This window comes from Sus scrofa, chromosome 14 (genome assembly GCF_054392235.1).
Source record: "Sus scrofa isolate SSC_HxYL_T2T_F1_AM1 chromosome 14, Sscrofa_HxYL_maternal_Yorkshire_Landrace_v2.0, whole genome shotgun sequence".
Lineage (NCBI taxonomy): Eukaryota > Metazoa > Chordata > Mammalia > Artiodactyla > Suidae > Sus > Sus scrofa.
This window is the reverse complement of record NC_139396.1, coordinates 158,754,250-158,774,636: the sequence shown is the minus strand read 5'-3', so window position 1 is coordinate 158,774,636 and position 20,387 is coordinate 158,754,250. Positions and strand designations below refer to the sequence as shown.

At 50.1% G+C, this 20,387-nt stretch overlaps 1 long non-coding RNA gene across 2 annotated transcripts; it reads left to right on the top strand.

Annotated features, from left to right (window-relative positions):
• The first annotated feature begins 302 nt into the window (after positions 1–302).
• LOC146397136 (uncharacterized) lies at positions 303–18,509 on the top strand. Of its 2 annotated transcripts, XR_014828487.1 has the most exons (7): positions 303–436; positions 2,784–2,905; positions 3,623–3,692; positions 6,042–6,105; positions 8,091–8,175; positions 14,910–15,043; positions 16,092–18,509. It is a non-coding gene; the product is annotated as an uncharacterized LOC146397136 (long non-coding RNA). The 2 variants fall into 2 exon arrangements; XR_014828486.1 differs by lacking the exons at positions 8,091–8,175; positions 14,910–15,043; positions 16,092–18,509 and adding an exon at positions 3,344–3,526 and having other exon boundaries at positions 6,042–6,255.
• Positions 18,510–20,387: the final 1,878 nt, after the last annotated feature.

Sequence of the window (20,387 nt, the reverse complement as noted above, 5' to 3'; positions counted from 1 at the left end):
AAGTACAGGTGAGGGAGGGAAGTAGTTCTGTTTGGCCCAAGTCTGAGATGGTCCTCAGGCAGCTGATGAGCCACGTCAATAGGCAGCTGGATCTGGACATCTGGAATTCCAGGAAGATGAGAGAGAGCAGGAGATAAAGGCTCAGAGGTCACATAGGAGGCATTTAGAGCCTGAAGACAGATTGAGATAACCTGGGAAGGTGGTGCGGGGAGAAAGGGGCGGGGCTCAGAGCAGACCCCTCCAAGGCGTGGGTCGGTCAAACGGCGGAGGAGGAGCCAATAGAAGGCGCTGGGTAGGTGCATCCACGCGAACAGGAGGGAACCGCAGAGCCGGGGGTCTGAGCAGGTTGGGGAGGGCTGCGTTCCACAGGAGGGTTGCTGAGAAGCTGGGACAAGGACAGAGGCGGGGACCCTCGATTGGCAACGAGGAGTGCATGGTACGAGGACTCTTCTAGGGGCCCCAAGGCCTGTCTGAGTGAGGTGGGAGACAGCAGAGACATTTATTTCCGGTGCAGGTTTGCAGGCAGCTGGGGAAGAAAGTGACAGAGCAAGAGCGCAGTGCTTGCTGTCATGGGGAGGGGCCCAGGGCCCCGGGAGGCTCTCTGAGCTGGGAGGAAACTCAGCGGTTGGGGGGCCCTAGAAGCCGGAGCCCGTGGAGCGGCAGAGGGGTGTGTGTGGGCTCGGACGCGGGAGGACTGGACGGTCTGAGAGAGACTTTTTGGAAGCCCTTGGAGGATTAACCCAGTAGGTTATCTATGTGCAGGCTGGGGGCTGGTCCCTCTCCAAGCCTGGGCACGCGCTCTGCTGCTTTCCAGAGCCTCTGCGACGTGTCCCTATGTCACCTCTGGGTGGCCTGACTCCTTCCAGAGCTATATTCCAGTGGGTGAGGGATGGGAGGTGGATCCCATGGGTTGTCCACTCGTGGGGAGACAGGAAGCTGCATCGGTCTGGGTGCCTCCCGGGGCCTGTGATGCTCATTTGGAAGATGTTCCCATATGCAGCACGGGTCCGAGGTGCGCAGGGTGCTCTGGGGATCTGATCACAATTCTGGGCCAAGATCTTTCAAGATATTGGCAAGAACTTCCAACGGAGGAGTTCCCGTTGTGTCTCAGTGCTCCTGAACCTGACTAGTATCCATGAGGATGCAGATTCGATTCCTGGCCTTGTTCAGTGGGTCAAGGATCTGCCACAGGTGTGGTCCTAAGAAAGAGAAAACCAAAAACCAAAAAAACACCCTCCAGCAAGATCCAGGCTGATTCCAGATGAGGGTCTGAGGGCCACGCCTGGCAGGTCAGTGAGGGCTGATACCAGTGCCCCCCCGGCCACACAGCCACCATCGCCAAGGGTGGTCCTGGGATGTGCTGACATCATCTGGTATCCTCACCTCTCACCTCTGACCCTCAGTCTCCCCTGTCAGGGAGAGCTGTTCGGAAACGGGAGTCTCAGCGATCTGGCTGCGCTTGGTCTGAGTGTTGGTTCATGCAGGGTCACGCTGGGACTTTGCTAAATTCTTATAGATGTCTGTCCTCACCACACTCACTCCAGGATTCAGAGGTGCCAGCTTTACCCCACGCTGGTCCTGACAACAGCCCCAAGGGACCCCGAGTCAGAGTCCTGAGCTCTCTGCAAAAGCTGCAGAGTTCTTTAGTTAAATCTTTCCTCTTCCCTTATGCTGTTCATTTGCTTCTTAGAAGTGCTTCACTGCCGTCTTCCAAAGATCCCTGCTTTTTCTGCTCACGTCCCCCTCTCTGCTTCTTGCTTCTGTTTCTTGCCTTTTGCCTATTGTGACTCATGCCACACCCCCGGCTCAGCTTGCTTACTTCTTAGTTACTTGCAGAAATAAAGCTGGATGACTCAGCAGTATCCCCAGGGACTTAAAGAGTTAAGATAGATTTTCTTTATGAAGTGCCTCGGGGCTGTGCCAGGAGGAGGCAGGGACCAGGGGTCAGGGCTTTGGGGCAAACAGGTGAGGGCTCCTATGCTGCAGTTTCCCAGGAGAGGGAAGCTTGGTGACATATCTCCCTTTCTTGCCCATGGCTTCTGCACACAGTTGCCCAGGCTGCACACTGCACAACTCCAGGCGGCTCTGTTCACGTAGACATCTGCATGAACAAATCTCGCCTGGGTGTGTGCACGCAACACCACGGACCCTGCGCGGCATCCCTGACCCTCTGAGTCTGTTTCCTCCTCTGTGATCTCACAGCCCAGAGTCCTTGGGGAAGGTTAGGTGTGTAATCTTTCTGGTCTGACACTGGTTACCGGGGATCAGTCAAATGGGAGGCAATACACATGACTGGATACCAAGAGGTGTAGGAGGCCTTTATCCTTGGAATGTGTTTACATTTCAGTTTGAGAGGCAAGGCAACCCCCTTAAAAATAACCGCAGGGAAGGACGCGACCCTCTGGCGGACACTACGAGTGTCTCAGCCACGTCCCTTCTTCTTTACCTTCCCCGTGCCGACTGGCCAGGGGCCCACTGCCAGCATGGCCATTCCACAACAGAAGGATTCTGCTTGCCCATGGAGCTGGCTGTCACCTGTGTGGCAGGTGGCAAGTGCCAGGGCACTAGAGGTTTTGGGAATGGGCTTTGCCCATGACTGGTGGCACTAGAGGCTTTGGGAGTGGGCTTTGCCCATGACTGGTGGGAGTTGGTGCATCAGTGCCCGCCTTCCCATCCTTCAGACATCCCACCCTGGCTCCCAGTGTCCCCAGCAGGATGATGCTCTTCACCCCAGAGGGACCATAAACCGTCCTTTCTCTTTCCCTCCCTGGTCTTACTTCCAGCATTGCTGGCATCTCAAAGTTGCTCCCTGCCTGCAAGATCTGGGTGCCCCCAAATCCAGACAATGACCCTCCGCTGCGCTCCTGCACTCCACTTGCCTTCCTGATGGGTGGCCCCTGAAACTGTGAGTACCTTGAGGGTGGAGCCCAGGTCCCTTTCTTTTTTTTTCCCCCCAGCTGCCCCGTGGCATGGAGTTTCAGGGCCAAGGAGCAGGTCCCCGGTGCAGTTGTGACCTCTGCTCGGGTGTGGGTGGGCAGGGTTCAGTGCACATCCCACTACAGGCATGTGCGTGTGAGATGCTGCGCGAGCTTCCCTCACGAGGCGCATCTCCAGGGCTAAGATAATCTGAGTGAGTGTATTCCCTCCTCCCCCCGTGTCTACGGGGAATGCACTTCGTCTTTTTCAGCGCAAGTTCTACTGAGTGATCATTAAAAATTAAGTCTGTAATTTCAGGCAGATTTCATTACAGATTCTGGAGAACGGGCTGGTTGAGGATACTTGAAACATAGGGCTGAGTCCCCAGAAGATTCTTGCCAAGCAGCTGCCATCTCCTTTCCCCTAGGATGTGGATGTCTGTGAACTGCCAGATCCAGACACCCCCTGCCCACGGCCAAGGTCCTGCTGGAGAGTGGGGGAGGGGACCTGGGATGGGAGCCAGCCTTTCCTCCATCAGCCGCTGCTCTGGGTCTCTGGGCCTCCAGGGTGCAGCCAGCCTGGCCTCACTGCCCACACGCAGCAACCCCAGGTCAGGGCAACCAGTACATCTTGCCCCCACTTCCTCTATTGCCCCCTTCACTGCCGTCCTAAGCTCCCTCTGACTAATGTAAATGCTAATTCCTAGGTGCTGTTTGGCTCCCAGCTCTCGACCCTCCGCCTGCGGTGATGACTGCAACTGCCGGGCCCTCTCTAGCGTGAGTTTCCATGGTTACCCAGCCCCAGGGTGGCCGCTCTTTATTTTGATTTATTAGGGTTCCTTTCCCACCTCCCTACTGTTGGTCCTGAGATTTCCAAGGTCTCGAGTCAAGGTCACTTGACTTCCCAAGCCCTCCAAATTGCCTGGATAGGAAACAGAGTTCTTGGAGGATTAAATGAGACAGTCCATTTAAAAATCCTTGGTCCAGAGGGAGTTCCTGTTGTGGCTCAGTGGTTAATGAAACCCATAAGGACATGGGTTCGATCCCTGGCCTTATTCAGGGGGTTAAGGCTCCAGCGTTGCCGTGAGCTGTGGTGTAGGTCACAGATGTGGCTGGGATCCCACGTGGCTGTGGCTGTGGCATAGGCTGGCGGCTGCAGCTTCGATTTGACCCCTAGCCTGGGAACCTCCATATGCCACCTGTGTGGCCCTAAAATAAATAAATAAATAAATAACAAAAATAAAAATAAATAAATAAAAATCCTTGGCCCTGCACAGGGCATTGGGTGCATGTTCAGTCAATGTAAGTTATCGTGGCGTCATTATTGGCAAAGCCATCTAACTCTTTTGCTTTCAGACCCCTTCTAAAGTCTCATTCCCAGAGTTCCCTGGTGGCCTAGTTGTTAAGGATCCGGTGTTGACCCTGTTACGGTTCTGGTTACTGCTGTGGCAGGGGCTCGATCCCTGGCCCAGGAACTTCCGCCTGCCATGAGCATGGCCAAAACCCCCCAAACAAACAACAAAAAAATAAAGTCTCATGTCCCCTGGAGGTCTTGTTTGCACTGTGCTGGGCCCCCTGCGTCACCTTGGCTCTGGGGTTCTCCTGCGCCCCCTCCACCCTGCTCCCTGAGCATCCCTGTGCTCTTGCATCTGGACTGACTACCCACCATCTAGCTCTTTCCTCTTCACCTTCTAAGCCAAGGCCAGGGGCTGACTGGGGGCGGGGGCGGGTAGCATGAGGGCTGGGCAGGAGTTGCGCATACTGGGACCTGTGCCCCTGGGACCTAGGAACACCTCAATACCGTGCCCAGAGCACAGACACCGAGAGCACAGGAACATCAGGGACGGCTCCTGGCCTCCGTGACTCTTCTGCCCTGTCCTTCCTTCTGCTCTGTCCTTCCTTCTGCTCCGAGGCTGCCTTTGCCCCTGGATCCCACAGCCCAGCCCTGTAATTAACACTTGCCACGTCCCAACTCCAGTCCATCCTTCACTGGGACGCACCCTCCAGCTTCTTCGACAGACGTTTTATCACCAAGGCTGACACCCCTGACACCCCCGGGTCACATGCTACTGCAATATTTATGGGCTTGTGGATTGCAGATCCGGATAAGGGGAGAAAGGCTGTGGAGGTGAATTAGATGCCAACAATGCAAAGTGGAGCTGGGCAGGGCTCGGCTCTCGTTAATGTCTCTGTAAATCATCCCAAGCTTCAGGATGCTCAATATTTTCTTATTCATCTCCATTTTTCAAGGGGAAAGTGTTCAATCTGTCAAGCCAATTCTTTACAAATGGCTTGTCAGTTGTAGAGACATCAGGTTGCATCTCCATGGACCCGTGATTATACCAAAGAGCTGGGGAAGGCTCGACAGCTCATGGTAATGTCCTACTTAGGATCCTAATTGATCAGCAATCACTGCCTGGCCCTGTGCCTGCAACTGCGGAGGGGCCGTGGCCATGGAGATCAAAAGGTGTCAGGTCATTCTCCCCTCCAGCTGTCCCTCATTTTTGAAAGAAGTACCTTGGTAAGTAGTTCCAGGAAAAAAAAAGGAGGAGTTCCTATTGTGGCTCAGTGGTGATGAACAAGACTAGTATCCATGAGGATGTGGGTTCGATCCCTGGTCTTGCTCAGTGGTTAAGAATCAGGCATTGCCGTGAGCTGTGATGTAGGTAGCAGACGTGGCTCAGATCCCACACTGCTGTGGCTGTGGCTGTGGCTGTGGCGTAGGTAGCAGTAGTGGCTCTGATTCGACCCCTCGCCTGGGAACCTCCATATGCCATGGGTGTGGCCCTAAAAAGCAATAAAATAAAAAAGAGAGAGAGAAAAGAAGAAGTAGTTTCGTGCTGGTGATGGTCAGTGCATCAGCAGAAGAAGTGTGTCCAGAAGACTTTAAAGAGGCCTGGGGGGAGAGGATCCCGTCACATGAGGACATAAAGAAGACTTTGCAGAGGATGGACTTTTTAAAAATATATTTTTATCCTAATTCGTGGTAAAATGCACATAACAAAATTAACCATTTTGTGAGTTCCCTTGTGGCTCAGCAGGTTAAGGATCTGGTTTTGTCACTGCTGTGGTGTGGGTTCCATCCAATATTTTACCATTTTAACCATTTCTTTTCTTTTTTAACAGCACCCACGGCATGCCAGGGATCAAACCCGTTCCAGAGCAGTGACAACGCTGGATCCTTAACCCAGTGAGCCATGGGGAACTCCGCATTTTAACCATGTTCAAATGGACAGTTCGGTTGTGTTAAGTGTTTTCATGTTGTTGTGAAATCAATTTCTAGAACTTTTTCATCTTCCGGAATGGAAACTCTGTGCCCATTAAACACTAACTCCTCCCAGTTGCCTCCTCCTCCCCCACCTGGCAACCGCCCTTCTACCTTCTGTCCTTGTGTATTTGGCTGCTCTGGGGCCCTCATACAAGTGGAATCATATGGTGTTTGTCTGTTTGTGACTGGCTTATTTCACTTTGCATAATATATTCAAGGTCCATCCATGATGTAGCAGGCATCAGAATTTCCTCTCTTTTGAAGGCTGAATAGTATTCCACTGTGTGTATAATTCATTCTTTGATGGGCATTTGGCTCAGTTCCACCTCTTGGCTATTGTAGATGCTATAAACACAGGTGTAGTTTTTCTGTTTGCTTTTATGGCCACACCTGGGGCATATGGAATTTCCTGGGCCAGGGATTGAATCCGAGCTGCTGTGGCAACGCCTGACCCTTTAACACACTGTGCCAGGCCAGGGATCAAACCCGCCCTTCCTCAGGGATTGAGCCACTGCAGTTGGACTCTTAAGCTACTGCACCACAGCAGGAACTCCAGGTGTAGATTTTTTAAAGAGTTGAGTCTTTTTTTTTTTTTTTTTCTTTTTGCCTTTTCTTGGGCCACTCCCCGAGGCATATGGAGATTCTCAGGCTAGGGGTCAAATCAGAGCTGCAGCTGAAGGCTACACCACAGCCACAGCAACCCTGGACCCAAGCCACATCTGTGACCTACACTATAGCTCAGGGCAACGCCAGATCCTTAACCCACTGAGCAAGGCCAGGGATCAAACCTGCAACCTCATCGTTCCTAGTTGGATTCGTTAACCACTGTGCCACGACAGGAACTCCAAAAGTCGAGTCTTAAAGCAGTAGGATTTCCCTGGCAGAGCTGAGGAAATCAGGAAGCAGGAAACACACACAGCATGTTCAAAGGCACTGGATCATGGCAACTTGGTGGCTCGAGTGACTGGGGGTTCTTTGCTGCTGGGACCACACGCGTGGTACAGAATAGGGGGGGATGAGGCTGGACAGCTGAGTGACCTGGGGCCATGACAGGTCCATGTGCTCTCGAGGGGGCCTCAGCTCACCAGACGTCATGATGCAAAGGTCGTAATCTGATGCCATCTCAGGCAGGAGTGGACCACAGCAAAAATTTTCTGGGTCACAATGGAGCACACTGCGGGCAGCCATCGTCACTGCAGCTCCTGTTCACTAGCCGTGCGGGACCAGGCCAAGTGCACTGTATATAAAACTGGTCTAAACCCAGAGGAGGAGTCAAACCAAGTCCCACTATGTCACTGATGAAGAACTTTCCGTAGCTGCTCAGCCCTGCGAATTCCTGAGAATTGGAACTGAGTCCAGTTCTAATAGCTCTGCCATCTTGAGTGACTTCTGAATCCAAGTAGTTTTTTTTTTTTTTTCTTTTTCCTTTTTAAGGCCATAGGGAAGTGCTGGGCTGGGAGTTGGATTAGAGCTGCAGCTGAGGTCTACACCACAGTCACTGCACCGCTAGACCCAAGCCTCTGCGACCTACACCACAGCTCGCAGCAACGCAGGGTCCTTCTCCCCCTGAGCAAGGCCAGGGATGGAAGCCGTGTCCTCACAGGGGCTACGTGGGGTCTTTAACCCGCTGAGCCACAATGGGAACTCCCTCGGAGTTTTTATTTGTGACATGAAGGATCTGGAGGACTGTGAAGAATCCTTAACGCTCCCGGGAAGTCCATGTACTTACGCATTCTGTCAACGTTCCCGTTAAGTGTGCTCTGCCACGGCCCTCTTGCCCAGCAGGAATATAAATCTACAAATCGTTGACCTTGGACAAATTGCTTAACCTTGCTCTGCGTCTTTGTCTGAATCGTCATCTGGGAAAAGGGGTATCAGGAATAATGCCTCCCCTTTTTGCCCTGCAGGTCCCTCTGTGTGTCCGTATGGAACTCAGCAAAGGAAGCATTTAGGGGACAGGGTGGCTGTTGCGTCCCCAGTTTATCTCGTCAGGTAACTTTCTCCACCCCACAGACCTCTGCTCTGAGTACACGTCATTTTCCCATCGTTTTTCTCCAAAGTTCCAGATTTTCCTCAGATCCTAACACCTTCCATGACTTTGTTGTCTGGAGAATGTCGTCACAGCTCATCCAGAAGGGCCTCTGGGTCTGGCCTGAGGTCGGGTCTGTAAGGCCGGCCTTTCCCTGCTGCTCCCCTTGGCAGACCCCGGCGCGGCCCCCCGCAGGCGCCCCACCGTCTCTGGGCTGCACCAGGTCCTCCCTGGCGTCTCATCTGTGTCAGGTCTGTCCCTTCTGGTGCCAGGCCTTCCCACCTGCGGCCACTAGAAGTCCTTTCCTTTCTTCATGTTTCAGATAATGTCTGCATGGACCCCGAAAAACAGGGGAACGGTTTCTTCCCCCTCCTGGAGAGGAGCACTCAGATTTTGGACTTCTCATTATTATTATTACCTTTTTTTTTTTTTTTGGTCTTTTTAGGGCCACACCTGCAGCATATGGGGTTCCCAGGCTAGGTGTTGGATGGGAGCTGTAGCTATTGGCCTACACCACAGCCACAGTAACACAGGATCCTTAACCCTCTGAGCGGGACCAGGGACTGAACCTGCATCCTCGTGGATACCAGTTGGGTTTGTTACCACTGAGCCACAATGGGAACTCTTTGATTTCTCATTATTTAGGGACTTTGTGTTGCTTTCCCTTTGTCTTCGGTCGAGTTCGCCGAGAAGCAGATTCTGGGAAGGAGATTTGTGTGCAGGAAGGTACTGGGAAGAATGTTCCAGATCAACCCTTCGGGGGAGCAGGCGAAACGGGATGGGGCCAAAGGAGGAGTGGGGCTGTGATACAGCTGGACACAGGCCTCGGCTCATGCCCTGGGGTCCTGGAGCTGGAGTGGCTTCTTGGGGATGAGCTTCCTGGCCAGGGATCTAGACCCCATCATGGACGTGGGCCGTCCTCAGGTGGGATGCATGACTTTGGGCTTGGTGACGGCCTTGGCGATGCTTGGAGAGAGACAGAGCTGAGTGCCATCCTTGCCACCCCTCCCGGTGGTTGGTAGAAAGGGACTCATTTCTGGAGTTCCTGTCATGGCTCAGTGGTTAGTATCCATGAGGACGTGGGTTTGATCCCTGGCCTTGCTCAGTGGGTTAAGGATCCGGTGTTGCTGCGAGCTGTGGTGTAGATCACAGACTCGGCTTGGATCTGGTGTTGCTGTGGCTGTGGGGAAGGTCGGCAGCTGCAGCTCTGATTCGACCCCTGGTCTGGGAACTTCCTTATGCTGCAGGTGTGGCCCTAAAAAGACAAAAGACAAAAAAAAAAAAAAAAAAAAGAGAAGAAAGTGACTCATTTCATTTCTGAAGGGGGCCTGGGCTGCACACACAGCATCCAGCCTCTGGCCTCCAAGGCTGGGGTGAGAGGGACCAGGTCTGGTGTGTGTGCTTCTGCCCATCTCACACCACCTGTGACACGTGGCGGGTCCTTAGTCAATAGCTGCTCAATGAATGAATACATCGACAAATGAGCAGCCCGTAGCGCCAACAGCCTCAGTCTGATGTTTTTGGTTTTCTTTCCACGAGGTTTTTTTCAGTCCTATTGTTTGTGTTCTTCTTTTTTTCAATGCCCTTTCAACGTTGACTGTTATTTGAGGCCTTTCCTCATGTCTCCCCTGGAGGCTCCCTGGGACAGTCCCTGGAGAGAAGTGCTAATTTTTTTTTTTTAAATGATGGTGAAGGATCCACAAAATATAATCCTACTTTAATTTTTTAAAGTGCACTGTTCAGTGGGCTTACGCACATTTATGTTGCTGTGCAACTGTCACCACTATCCGTGTCCAGCATTTGTTCATCTTTCCAAATTAAAACTCTCTCCATTAAACACTAACTGCACTCCCTCCCCCGCCTCCCCCCAGCAACCTCTATTCTCTTTCCTGTCTCTAGAAATTTCTCTGTTGTGCACCTCCTGTGAGTGGGTTCGTAGGATATTTGTTCTTCAGTGTCTGGCTTCTTTTACTCTGCATAATGTTTTTAAGGTTTGTTGATGTTGTAACAAGTCAGAATTTCATTCCTTTTTTTTTCTTTTTCTGTTTTTGCTTTTTAGGGCCGCACCCTCAACACATGGAGGTTCCCAGGCGAGGGGTCGAATCAGAGCTGCAGCTGCTGGCCTACACCACAGCCACAGCAACACAGGATCCAAGCCTCATCTGTGACCTGCACCACAGCTCATGGCAATGCCAGATCCCCAATCCACTGATGGAGACCAAGGATCAAACCTGAATCCTCATGGATACTAGTTAGATTCGTTTCCACTCTGCCACAATGGGAACCCTAACTTTTTTTTTTTTTTTTTTTGACCATGCCTGCAGCAGGTAGAAGTTCCCTGGGCCAGGGATCGAACCTGTACCACAGCAGTGACCCGAGCCCCTGTAATGACAACACCAGACCCTTAACCTGCTGCACCACAAGGCAACTCCAGAATTTCATTCCTTTTTAAGGCTGAATAATATTCCATTGTACGGATGGACCACATTTTGATCATCCATTGTCCCATCAGTGGACGTTTCAGATCTTTCCACCTCCTGGCTCTCGTGAATGATGCTGCTGTGAACACTGCTGTTCAAGTCTCTGAGTCCCTGATCTCACTTTGGGGTGTATATCTAGGTTGGAGGATTTGAGCACAAGAATGAATCATTTGTTATATATACATGCTGACTTCTGAGTGGGAAACAGACTGTAGGGCAGGACGAGAAGCAGGAAGGTCGGTAATTCAGTGACTTGGGGGTCCCTGCAGCAACCCAGGAGAGAAGCCAGGGTGGAGAGTCATTTAGCGATGGGTGGTAAAAGGCGCTTTCAGGACTTGCTGATGTATCAGATGTTGGTTTTGAGGGAAAGAGGAGAATCAAGGTGAATCCATGATTCTTGCCTGAGCATCTGGGTTTCCTATACCATTGGCTGAGCTAGTGAAACAATGTTGGAGGGGGGAGCTGGAGTGACCTTGAGTTTGGCCTTGGACATGCCAAAACAATGTTGGAGAGGGAGAGCTGGAGTGACCTTGAGTTTGGCTTTGGACATGCCACATTGGAGAAGCCGATCCAGGAGGAGTGGCCTGGCTCTGGAAGCTCAGTGGAGAGGCTGGGGCTGGGAACATAGATTTGGGCTTCATCAGTAAATGTGTCTTTCGTGCCATGGGACCAGATGAGGTCCCTCAGGGAGTCGGTGCAGATAAAGAAGTGAGTCCTGGGGTTACACAGTGGTCAGGGGAGGGGCAGGATTTACCAAGAGAGATGGAGGAGGAGGAGCCAATGAAGTAAGGGGAAAAACCAAGAAATTCTGGCATCCTAGGAAGTTCCCATTATGGCTCAGTGATAATGAGCCCAACTAATATCCATGAGAATGCAGGTTTGATTCTTGCCCTTGTTCAGTGGCTTAAGGATATGGCCTTGCTGGGAGCTATGGTGTAGGTCATAGATGCAGCTTGGATCCTGCATTGTTGCGGCTGTGGTGTAGGCTGGTGGCTGTACTGCAGGCTGGTAGCTATAGCTCCATTCTACCCCTAGCCTGGGAACTTCCATATGCTGCAGATGCAGTCAAGAAAAGAAAAAAGAAAAGAAAAGAAAAGAAAAGTCTGGCATCCTGAAAGGATGAAGGAGATACCGATCAGCTGGTCAAATGTATCAAAGACATCAGGGCGCAGCAGGGCTGAGACCTGACCACAGATGTGGCGCCATGGAGATCACAAGAGACTTGGACCCTGGTGGGACAAAGGTCCACCAGGAGCGGGTTCTGAGAGAGAAGATGGAAGACGTGCTTGGCAGGATAAGGATCACCCAAAGATGCGAGCACGTCCCCCTTCATGACAAAAGGCGCCGTCGTAGACATGATTGAGGGTTTTGACATGGGGATGACAGCCTGGCTTATCTAGGTGGTGATGAGACCCCAGCAGCCTTCATAAGAGAGGGGCCGGAGAGGGGAAGGAAATGGGTTCCTCCCCAGAGCCTCCAGAAGGAACGCCACCCTCCTGACACCATGACGTTAGTAAAACCCGTGCTGGACCCTGGCCTCAGAGCTGCGTGAGGATACACGTTTGTGTTGCTTTAAGCCACGACGCCTGTGGTCATTTGTGATAACAGTCACAGAAAAGCAACACAGGAGTTAAATCCATGCCTGTTCGCCTGGTGTTAGGGATGATCCAGATCCGGTGTCGAGCTGAGAAGATGCAGGAGAGGACGTTTCTAGGAGAAACACCCTTGAGCAACAAGAGAGGCTGGGACCTGGAATCTGAGTGGAGGGCCTGAACCCCATCTGTTCAGGGGGAGGCCAGCGAGCGCCATGGCCCAGATGTAGGCAGAAGGCAGGTGGCTGCGCTCTGTCAAGAGAAGAGAAGAAAGTTCCTCCTATGGAGTTTCCTGGCAGCTCAGTGGGTTAAGGACCTCACATTGTCACTGCTGTGCCACAGGTTTGATCCCTGGCCTGGGAACTTGTGCGTGCTGTGGGCCTGATTAAAACACACACACACACACACGCACACGCACACGCACACGCACACGCACACGCGCGCGCACACACACACACACACACACGAGAAAGTTCTCTTCGATTTTTTTTTCCTTTTTAGCACTACACCCACAGCATATGGAAGTCCCCAGGCTAGGAGTTACATTGGAGCTACAGCTGCCGGCCACAGCCACAGCCACAGCAACACCAGATCTGAGCTGTGTCTGCGACCTACACCACAGCTCACTGCAACACTGGATCCCCAACCAATAAGCGAGGCCAGGGATCGAACCCACATCCTCATGGATCCTAGTAGGGTTTGTTAACCGCTGAGTCATGAAGGGAACTCTGATGACAAAAGATGATTAATTGAAGAAATATGTTATCTCCATGATGGATTATTCTGCAGCCCTTATAAACCATGCTTTAGAAAACCATTTAATTAAGTATGAAAATGTACCATCTTGTTAAGTGAGAATGTTTACAAAACAAATATGTACAGAATGAAACCAATTTTGCAGAAATAGTATACATAAATATATGCATTAAAAAAGACTGTAAAGGAATGCATACACATTTAAATAATTATTATCTCTGGGTGAGGGAATTACACTATTTTAATTTACCTTTCACGATTTTCTTCATTTTTATATTAATAGGAAGGATTTTTATAGTATAAGACCCCCCTGTGTGTGAAAAAACCAAAAAGAAAATAGCCACGAAGGGAAAGACTTAGAAAACAACATTGATTGAGAGTTCTCTTGCGGGGCCACAGGTTAAGTATCCAGCGCTGTCACTGCAGTGGCTCGGGTCACCGCTGCGGCTCCGATTCAGTTTCTGTCAGGGGAACTCCCCGATGCCACAGGTGCAGCCAAAAGATAAGAAAACAATTGATCGATTAGCTGCTAAATACTCAATAGCTCTATTATTTAATGATCAACAAAGAAGAAGTAGGTATGACAGTCACATGTGACTGGTGAGGAAATTAAGACTCAAAAAGTGAAGTAACTCCTTCCGGGGCCCCTGTAATAAGAGGCTTGAGAATCAAACCCAGTTTCTCTCATCCTAAGACATCCCCGTGTGTCCCTGTGCTCAGCGTTCTGCCAACCAGCTCAAGGGCCACCAGCTGGGAGAGGCCACCTCTCTGCCTCAAGGACTGCCCTTGGCTAATGAAGGGGAGTTGTCGTGAAGGCCAAGGGTTTGGTGAAGGTGGTCACTGGCCGGGCCCCACTCTCTGCATGGACAGGACACGCCATGTCACGGTGAAAATACGGCAGTGGAAAACACACACACACAGACACACACACGCACACGCACACGCACACACAGGACATGAAAGATAAGTCCAAGGCGAAGCCATACCTGGGCAGGAATGTTCTTTCCCAGGAAAGAGATTCTGTCCCAACAGTGATTGGGGTCTTTTGTGAGCTGAGTCGTCTCCCCTAAAAAGATGCATTCAATTCCTGTGGCCTGTGAATATGGTCTTTGGGGGGGATATGATCTTTGCAGATGTGATTAAATTAAGACGAGGTCACACTGAGCTGGGATGGGCCTAAGTTCCTGCTGAGCCACAGTGGGAACTCCCATAGTTTCTTTTAAAGTGATGGCCTTGAATTTCCCGATGTGGCTCAGTGGTAACAAACCCGACTAATATCCATGATGATTCGGGTTTTTTTTTTTTTTTTAATGTTCATTTGTTTGTTTTGTCTTTTTTAGGGCTGCACCTGCAGCACATGGAAGTTCCCAGGCTGGGAGTCAAATCAAAGCTGCACCTGCAGCCTGCACCACAGCTCACGGCAACCCTGAATCCTTAACTCACTGAGCGAGGCCATGGATTGAACATGCATCCTTATGGATACCAGTTGGGTTCATTACCACTGAGCCATGATGGGAACTCCATTTTTTTTTTTTTCTTTTTTACATGAGGTTTCAGTTTGATCCCTGGCCTCGCTCAGTGGGTTAAGGATCCAGCGTTGCTGCAAGCTGTGGCACAGGTTACAGATAGGACTTGGATCCGGTGTTGCTGGGGCTGTGGCATCGGCTGGCAGCAGCACCTCTGCTTTGACGCCTAGCCTGGGAACGTCCATATGCTGCAGGTGTGGCCCTAAAAAGCAAAAACATAAAAGTAATGGCCTATTGATGCACAACCAGTACAGTAGCCACTAACCCCAAGTAGACTAGTTGCACATATCTTTAAAAATTTCATTTTCAACCTGCATAAAATAAATCACTTTTTTGGATGTAGGCTTCCAGGAGCTTTGAAAACCCAGAGAGTCAAGTAATGGCACTCCAATCAAAATGCACAAGAGTTTCATCACTTTAAATTATTCCATCCGGCTGATCCTTTGTGGTCAACCTTCTCCTGACCCTTAGATCCTGGTACGCATTGATCTGTTTTTTAATCCCTACCGTTTTGCTTTTTAAAATTAAACTTCAAATCAATTAAAATGAAATAAAATTTAAAAATTCATTCTGTCAGTTGCACCAGCTACATTTTATGCATGCATTATCCATGTGGCTCATGGCTACCATTTTGGACTGTGCCAATATAAAATAGTTCCATTACTCCAGAAAGTTCTATTGGACAGCACTCGTAAAAGTGCATTTATTTGGTGGTTCTTAAATGTTTGAGGGTCATATTTCCTCTATGGATCCTCTTCCTAGAAAAAGGCACTTAATACAAATGTATGGGGAGTTCCCTTTGTGGCTCAGCAATGAACGAACCTGACTAGGATCCGTGAGGATGCAGGTTTGATCCCTGGCCTCGCTCAGTGGGTTAAGGATTCAATGTTGCTGTGGCTGTGGCTGTGGCTGTGGTATAGGCCAGCGGCTGCCACTCCAGTTTGACCCCTAGCCTGGGAACATCCATATGCTGTGGGTGAGGCCCTTTTAAAAAAAAAAAAAATCTGTATTTATGAAAAAGTTTGGTGCACGTTTTCCGGGCTTCTGTGTCACCCTCCAAGCCCCTCCTTAGGGGTTAAGATCCCCAAACTTCATGTAAACTCACAAGTCTAAAAGCATCTCCTCAAGCCTAGTTTTCTGCTTTGCATCTTCAAGTCAGACAGGGGACCAAAGCATCGTCTTGTAATCTTGCTGCTTCTCTTTAATACGCCACGCTGACAGGCAATTACTCACGGAGATTTCTCCACGCATGACGTTTTCCCGCTGTGCGCCCGCTCTTGGTGGCAGGAATGAGCTTTTGGAAATCATCATTATTAGTAAATATGAATCGGGGGTGTTTGAAACGACTTAATGGAAGTTTAGTTTCTCTCACATTGTCTTCTTTGTTAAAACATAATGGTTAAAACAGAATAAGCTTAGCATGGTAAAAAAGGTAGCTTGTTCCTTAAAACAGTGTCTTCGGCAATTTTTGCCTAGATCAATTTCATTCTGAGAACTGATTTTTTCCCCCCATTCTTCAATTTAGATGTGGTAATTGTGTTGGCTTGTGGATGCAGTCCTGTCCACAGGTTCCGTTTGCTGCTGGATCCTGCTCGCTTCCCCTAAAGATGCGGAGAAAACTTCTTCTGTTGCTGCATATCCTTTGATTTTAAAAAAAGCTCCACGCAAAACGAGAAATTGCTTGGTTTAACATCGTGAATGGAGGCTGGTGGCCGGGTCCTGGGTCACCATCATGCCACGTTATGCCATCAAAGGAAACGCCTTAGTGACTTGTGTGCACACACCTGCCTTGGAGCAGAATACATCCTGACACCTGAAGAGCTCATTTGGTCCTCCTTTCAATGTCTCCTCTGGCCCCTTGTCTCCCAGGTGTCTTCTGGCATCTCCGGGTCCCATGCCATCGAGAGAACAGTGACTCAACTACCCGTTCTGGTCCCCGTGGAAATTGAAAGGGCACGCCTGGATTTCTGCCGATGGCCCACGGCTTTTACCTTCTCATGATGGGCTCCGACCAGAATTCTTGGTTTCTCCCTCGAAGGATTCTCCTCTGTGCTCTGCCTCTTGGGCTTGTTCCTTATCTCTGTCTGACAGGGACCCAACTACGTCCCTCCACCCCTTCTTCTGGATGCATCACCTCCCTTCCACCTGCTATAAATATAGGCTGCTTCCACGTGGGAGAACTTGGCCCGAAATTAATGGTCCTAGGGAGCAGTCCCTTTGTCCAGCATGCAGCAAGCATGTAAAACCCCACATTAGGTACTGCTGCTGGGTTTTTTTTGTTTGTTTGTTTGGCTGCACCTGGCACAGGCAGCAGTTCCTGGGCCAGGGATCAAACCTGTAGCACAGCAACCCGAGCCACTGCAGTAACAATGCCCAATCCTTAACCTGCTGTGCCACCAGGGAACTCCCGTACTGCTGTTCTTAGGGGCACGTTTGAAGCCTCTGCAAATTCACCCAGGTGGTGCCCTGCCTTCTGCCAGCTTCCTGTCACCAATCTCCCTCCTCTTTCAGTCCTTGTCTCTTCTCTTCCCTGAGGTGTGACTAGATCTTGCTGATAGATATTTCTTTTTCCGTTTGTTTGTTTTTTACCCACGGCATATGGAAGTTCAGGCTAGGGGTCTAATTGAAGCTGCAGCTGCTGGCCTACACCACAGCCACAGCGAAGCAGGATCCAAGCTGTGTCTGCAATCTACACCCCAGCTCACGGCAACGTCAGATCCCCAACCCAGTGAGCGAGGCCAGGGATCGAACCTGCCAGCTCTTGGTTCCTAGTTGGGTATGTTTCTGCTGTGCCACAATGGGAACTCCTGCTGATAGGTATTTCTAATGCACAATAGCTTGGGTCTGTCTTCTGTGCCTTGGCTCTTTCTAGCATCCACATCCTCAGGACCTCACCGCTATTCCTGTTCACTGGGGCATTTGGGTTGCAAATGACAGAAACTGAACACAAATTAGCTTAAGGGGGAAAAAAAAGTATTCTTTTGACTTATGAAACTCAAGGAGACTCAAGGGCAAGTAGCAAGGTGGGGGCTGGCTTCGGGACTGATTTGGGCATCTGAGGGTTCTCTCAACGTCTGTCCTTTCAGCCTCTCACAGTTTGGGCAATTTTTATATCAATAGCTTTCTCCTGGTGGTGAAGTCAGGGCTTCAGGCAGTTACGGACTCCCCTGTGGCTGACTTGCCTTCAGAAAGGAAAACAAGACCTTTCTCCAGCATCTTCAGTAGGGCCCTCCGGGTAAAGCTCTGATTGGCTTATACACACCCACCCCTGGACCCATCACAGTGGACAGGGCACAGGGTATTGTAACCTACACTGGGCACCCTCTCCTGTAATTAGGGAAGCAGATTCCAGATTCAGGTGCAGGGGACAGGAAGCCAGCTGGACAAAAACAACAGCTGGCTCATAGAGCCAGCTGTTCATCAACATGTTTATCTCCAAGAGGGCAGCTCCAGATGGGGAAACTGGGGCTGCGGGTCCGGACACGCTGCAGGTGCCAAGACTCACCCACGACAGAGTGAAGGTCACCACCAGCTAACTTCCCTTTTCTGCCTCTAGGAAGAGTCTGGGTAGGTGAGATCGGAAGAGTATTCTGGAAGCCTAGAGATGAGGTTTGCTACTCTAAGAGGTGCGTTTAGCCCAACAAATAGGGCAGAAAGCTTTTCAGAGATAGGATCTCTGTTTCCTCCGCTCAGATTGCTCCTAAATGGCCTGGACGGACAGTAGTTGTCATTCCCCAACTCCTTTCCAAAGAGGTGATGCCGTGGCCTCTCGGGGGCCCGTATTTAATAACCTTCAGCATCTGGAAGCTCTTGCTTAATTTCCAACCAAAATCCTTCCTGATGCAATTGGAAGTCATTTCCTCTCTGTGCTCAGGAAAGGGAAACCAGATGGTCAGTATCCTATATGCAAAATAACTCATAATAAACTTGCCCGAATTAGTGACCCATCGTGTCATATTTTTTTTCCTCTGAGTTGAATCGTCTGAATTCCATCAATGTTTGTTCCTCTTAGGTCTTGTTTTCTACCTCCTAAATCATCAGACTTCCTTTTCTCTAGAAGAGACTTCTGTTCTTGTAATTATTCGATATGTGTGGATGTCTATTAAATACTAGTTAGCAAAGACGGTTCCAGGGCTAAGTGGACTCCGCTCCAGAGCGGGGGACTCTGGAGGATGCTCTAAGTACGGCAGAGGTTGGGAGCCCCAGAGTCTGTCCACACCCAACTGGACATTTTCCAAAGTCATGCCCGATATGCCAACTCACTGCTTTTTTGTGTCTCTTTTATTTGCGAGATTTTTTGGTCTCGTCTAAATCATTTGCTGGAATGGAATTGTTTTTGCTGGACCTAAAATGAGAGCACGTTTCATGGGCTGGTTCTAGGTCATGAGCCTGGGCAGCCTTGGAGAAGCTGTTTAACAGTCTGCTGGGTGCCATTAGCAACCCATCACACGGGACAGAGGATGCGGCTGCGCTTTTTCTCAGATGCAAATCCAAAAATGGCAAAAGCAACCATCCCAGTTGTCAGTCAGCAGGCAGCCCTGGTTCCAACCCACAAACCCTGGAGTCAAAGAAAGATACACCCAGGAGCAGGAGTATGGGAGGAAAAGTACCTGGCTGGCTGGCTGGCAAGATCATGGATCCCCGGTGAGGAGAGACCTGGGAGCTGTGTTGTCTCCCTGATGCAGAAACCCGCGGTAGCCCCGGCGATGCACGGTTCTATGAGGGAATTCACAACTTTCACAGCTGAATGAGGGAATTCCCACTGAGGCACAGTGGGTTAAGGACCTGGGTTGTCTCTGCAGCGACTTGGGTTACTATGGAGGTACAAGTTTTATCCCTGGCCCAGTGCAGTGGCTTAAGGATCTGACATAGCTGCAGCTGTGGTGTAGGCTGGCAGCTGCAGCTTGGATTCGACCCCTGGCCTGGGAACTTCCATATGCTGCAGGTAGGGCCAAAAAAAAAAAAAAAAAAAAAAAAGAGTCGAATGAGTGAATGAATGAACCGTGGTTCTGATTTTGGGGGAGAGTTTATTCATTTGTTTTATTTTATTTTATTTTGCTTTTTAAAGGGCCACACCTGCAGCATATGGAAATTCCCAGGCTAGGGGTCCAATCAGAGCTGCAGGCCTATGCCAGAGCCACAGCAACGCGGGATCTGAGCCACATCTGCAACCTCTACCACAGCTCACCAGGGATTGAACCCACAACCTCATGGATCCTAGTCGGGTTCGTAACCCAATGGGCCACCACGGGGACTCCTGTTCATTTGTTTTAATACCCGGATGTTTGTACCTATTGAGTCCCTTGATTCATCCCCCTCCCCCCACCTCCCAAAACCACCAGTCTGTTCTCTGCATCTATCAGCATTTTTTGGGAGGCGGCTTTAGATTCCACATAGAAATGAGGTCATACGCTACAACATAGAGGAAGCTTGAGGACCTCACGCTAAATGAAATAAGCCAGGCACAGAAGAACAAGCACTATATGAATTCACTTACAAGAAGTATCTAAAGTAATCAGACTCATAAAAATAGAACGTAAACGGTGGTTTCTGGGCGAGCAGAGAGTTCAATGAGCATTGCGCTTCAGCGAGGCAAGATGAAAAATTCTGGAAATCTGCTCTGCAGCACTGTGTGTCTAGCTGACACTATGGTGCTGTGCACGTGAACATTTGCAAGAGGGCAAGTCTCATGTGATTTTTTTTAACCGCAATAAAAAAAATCTATATCAAAAAAAGAAAGAAATGAGATCATATGGTACTTGTCTTTCTCTGACTTCACTTAGCATAATACCCTCAGGATCCATCCTTTCTGTCATAAATG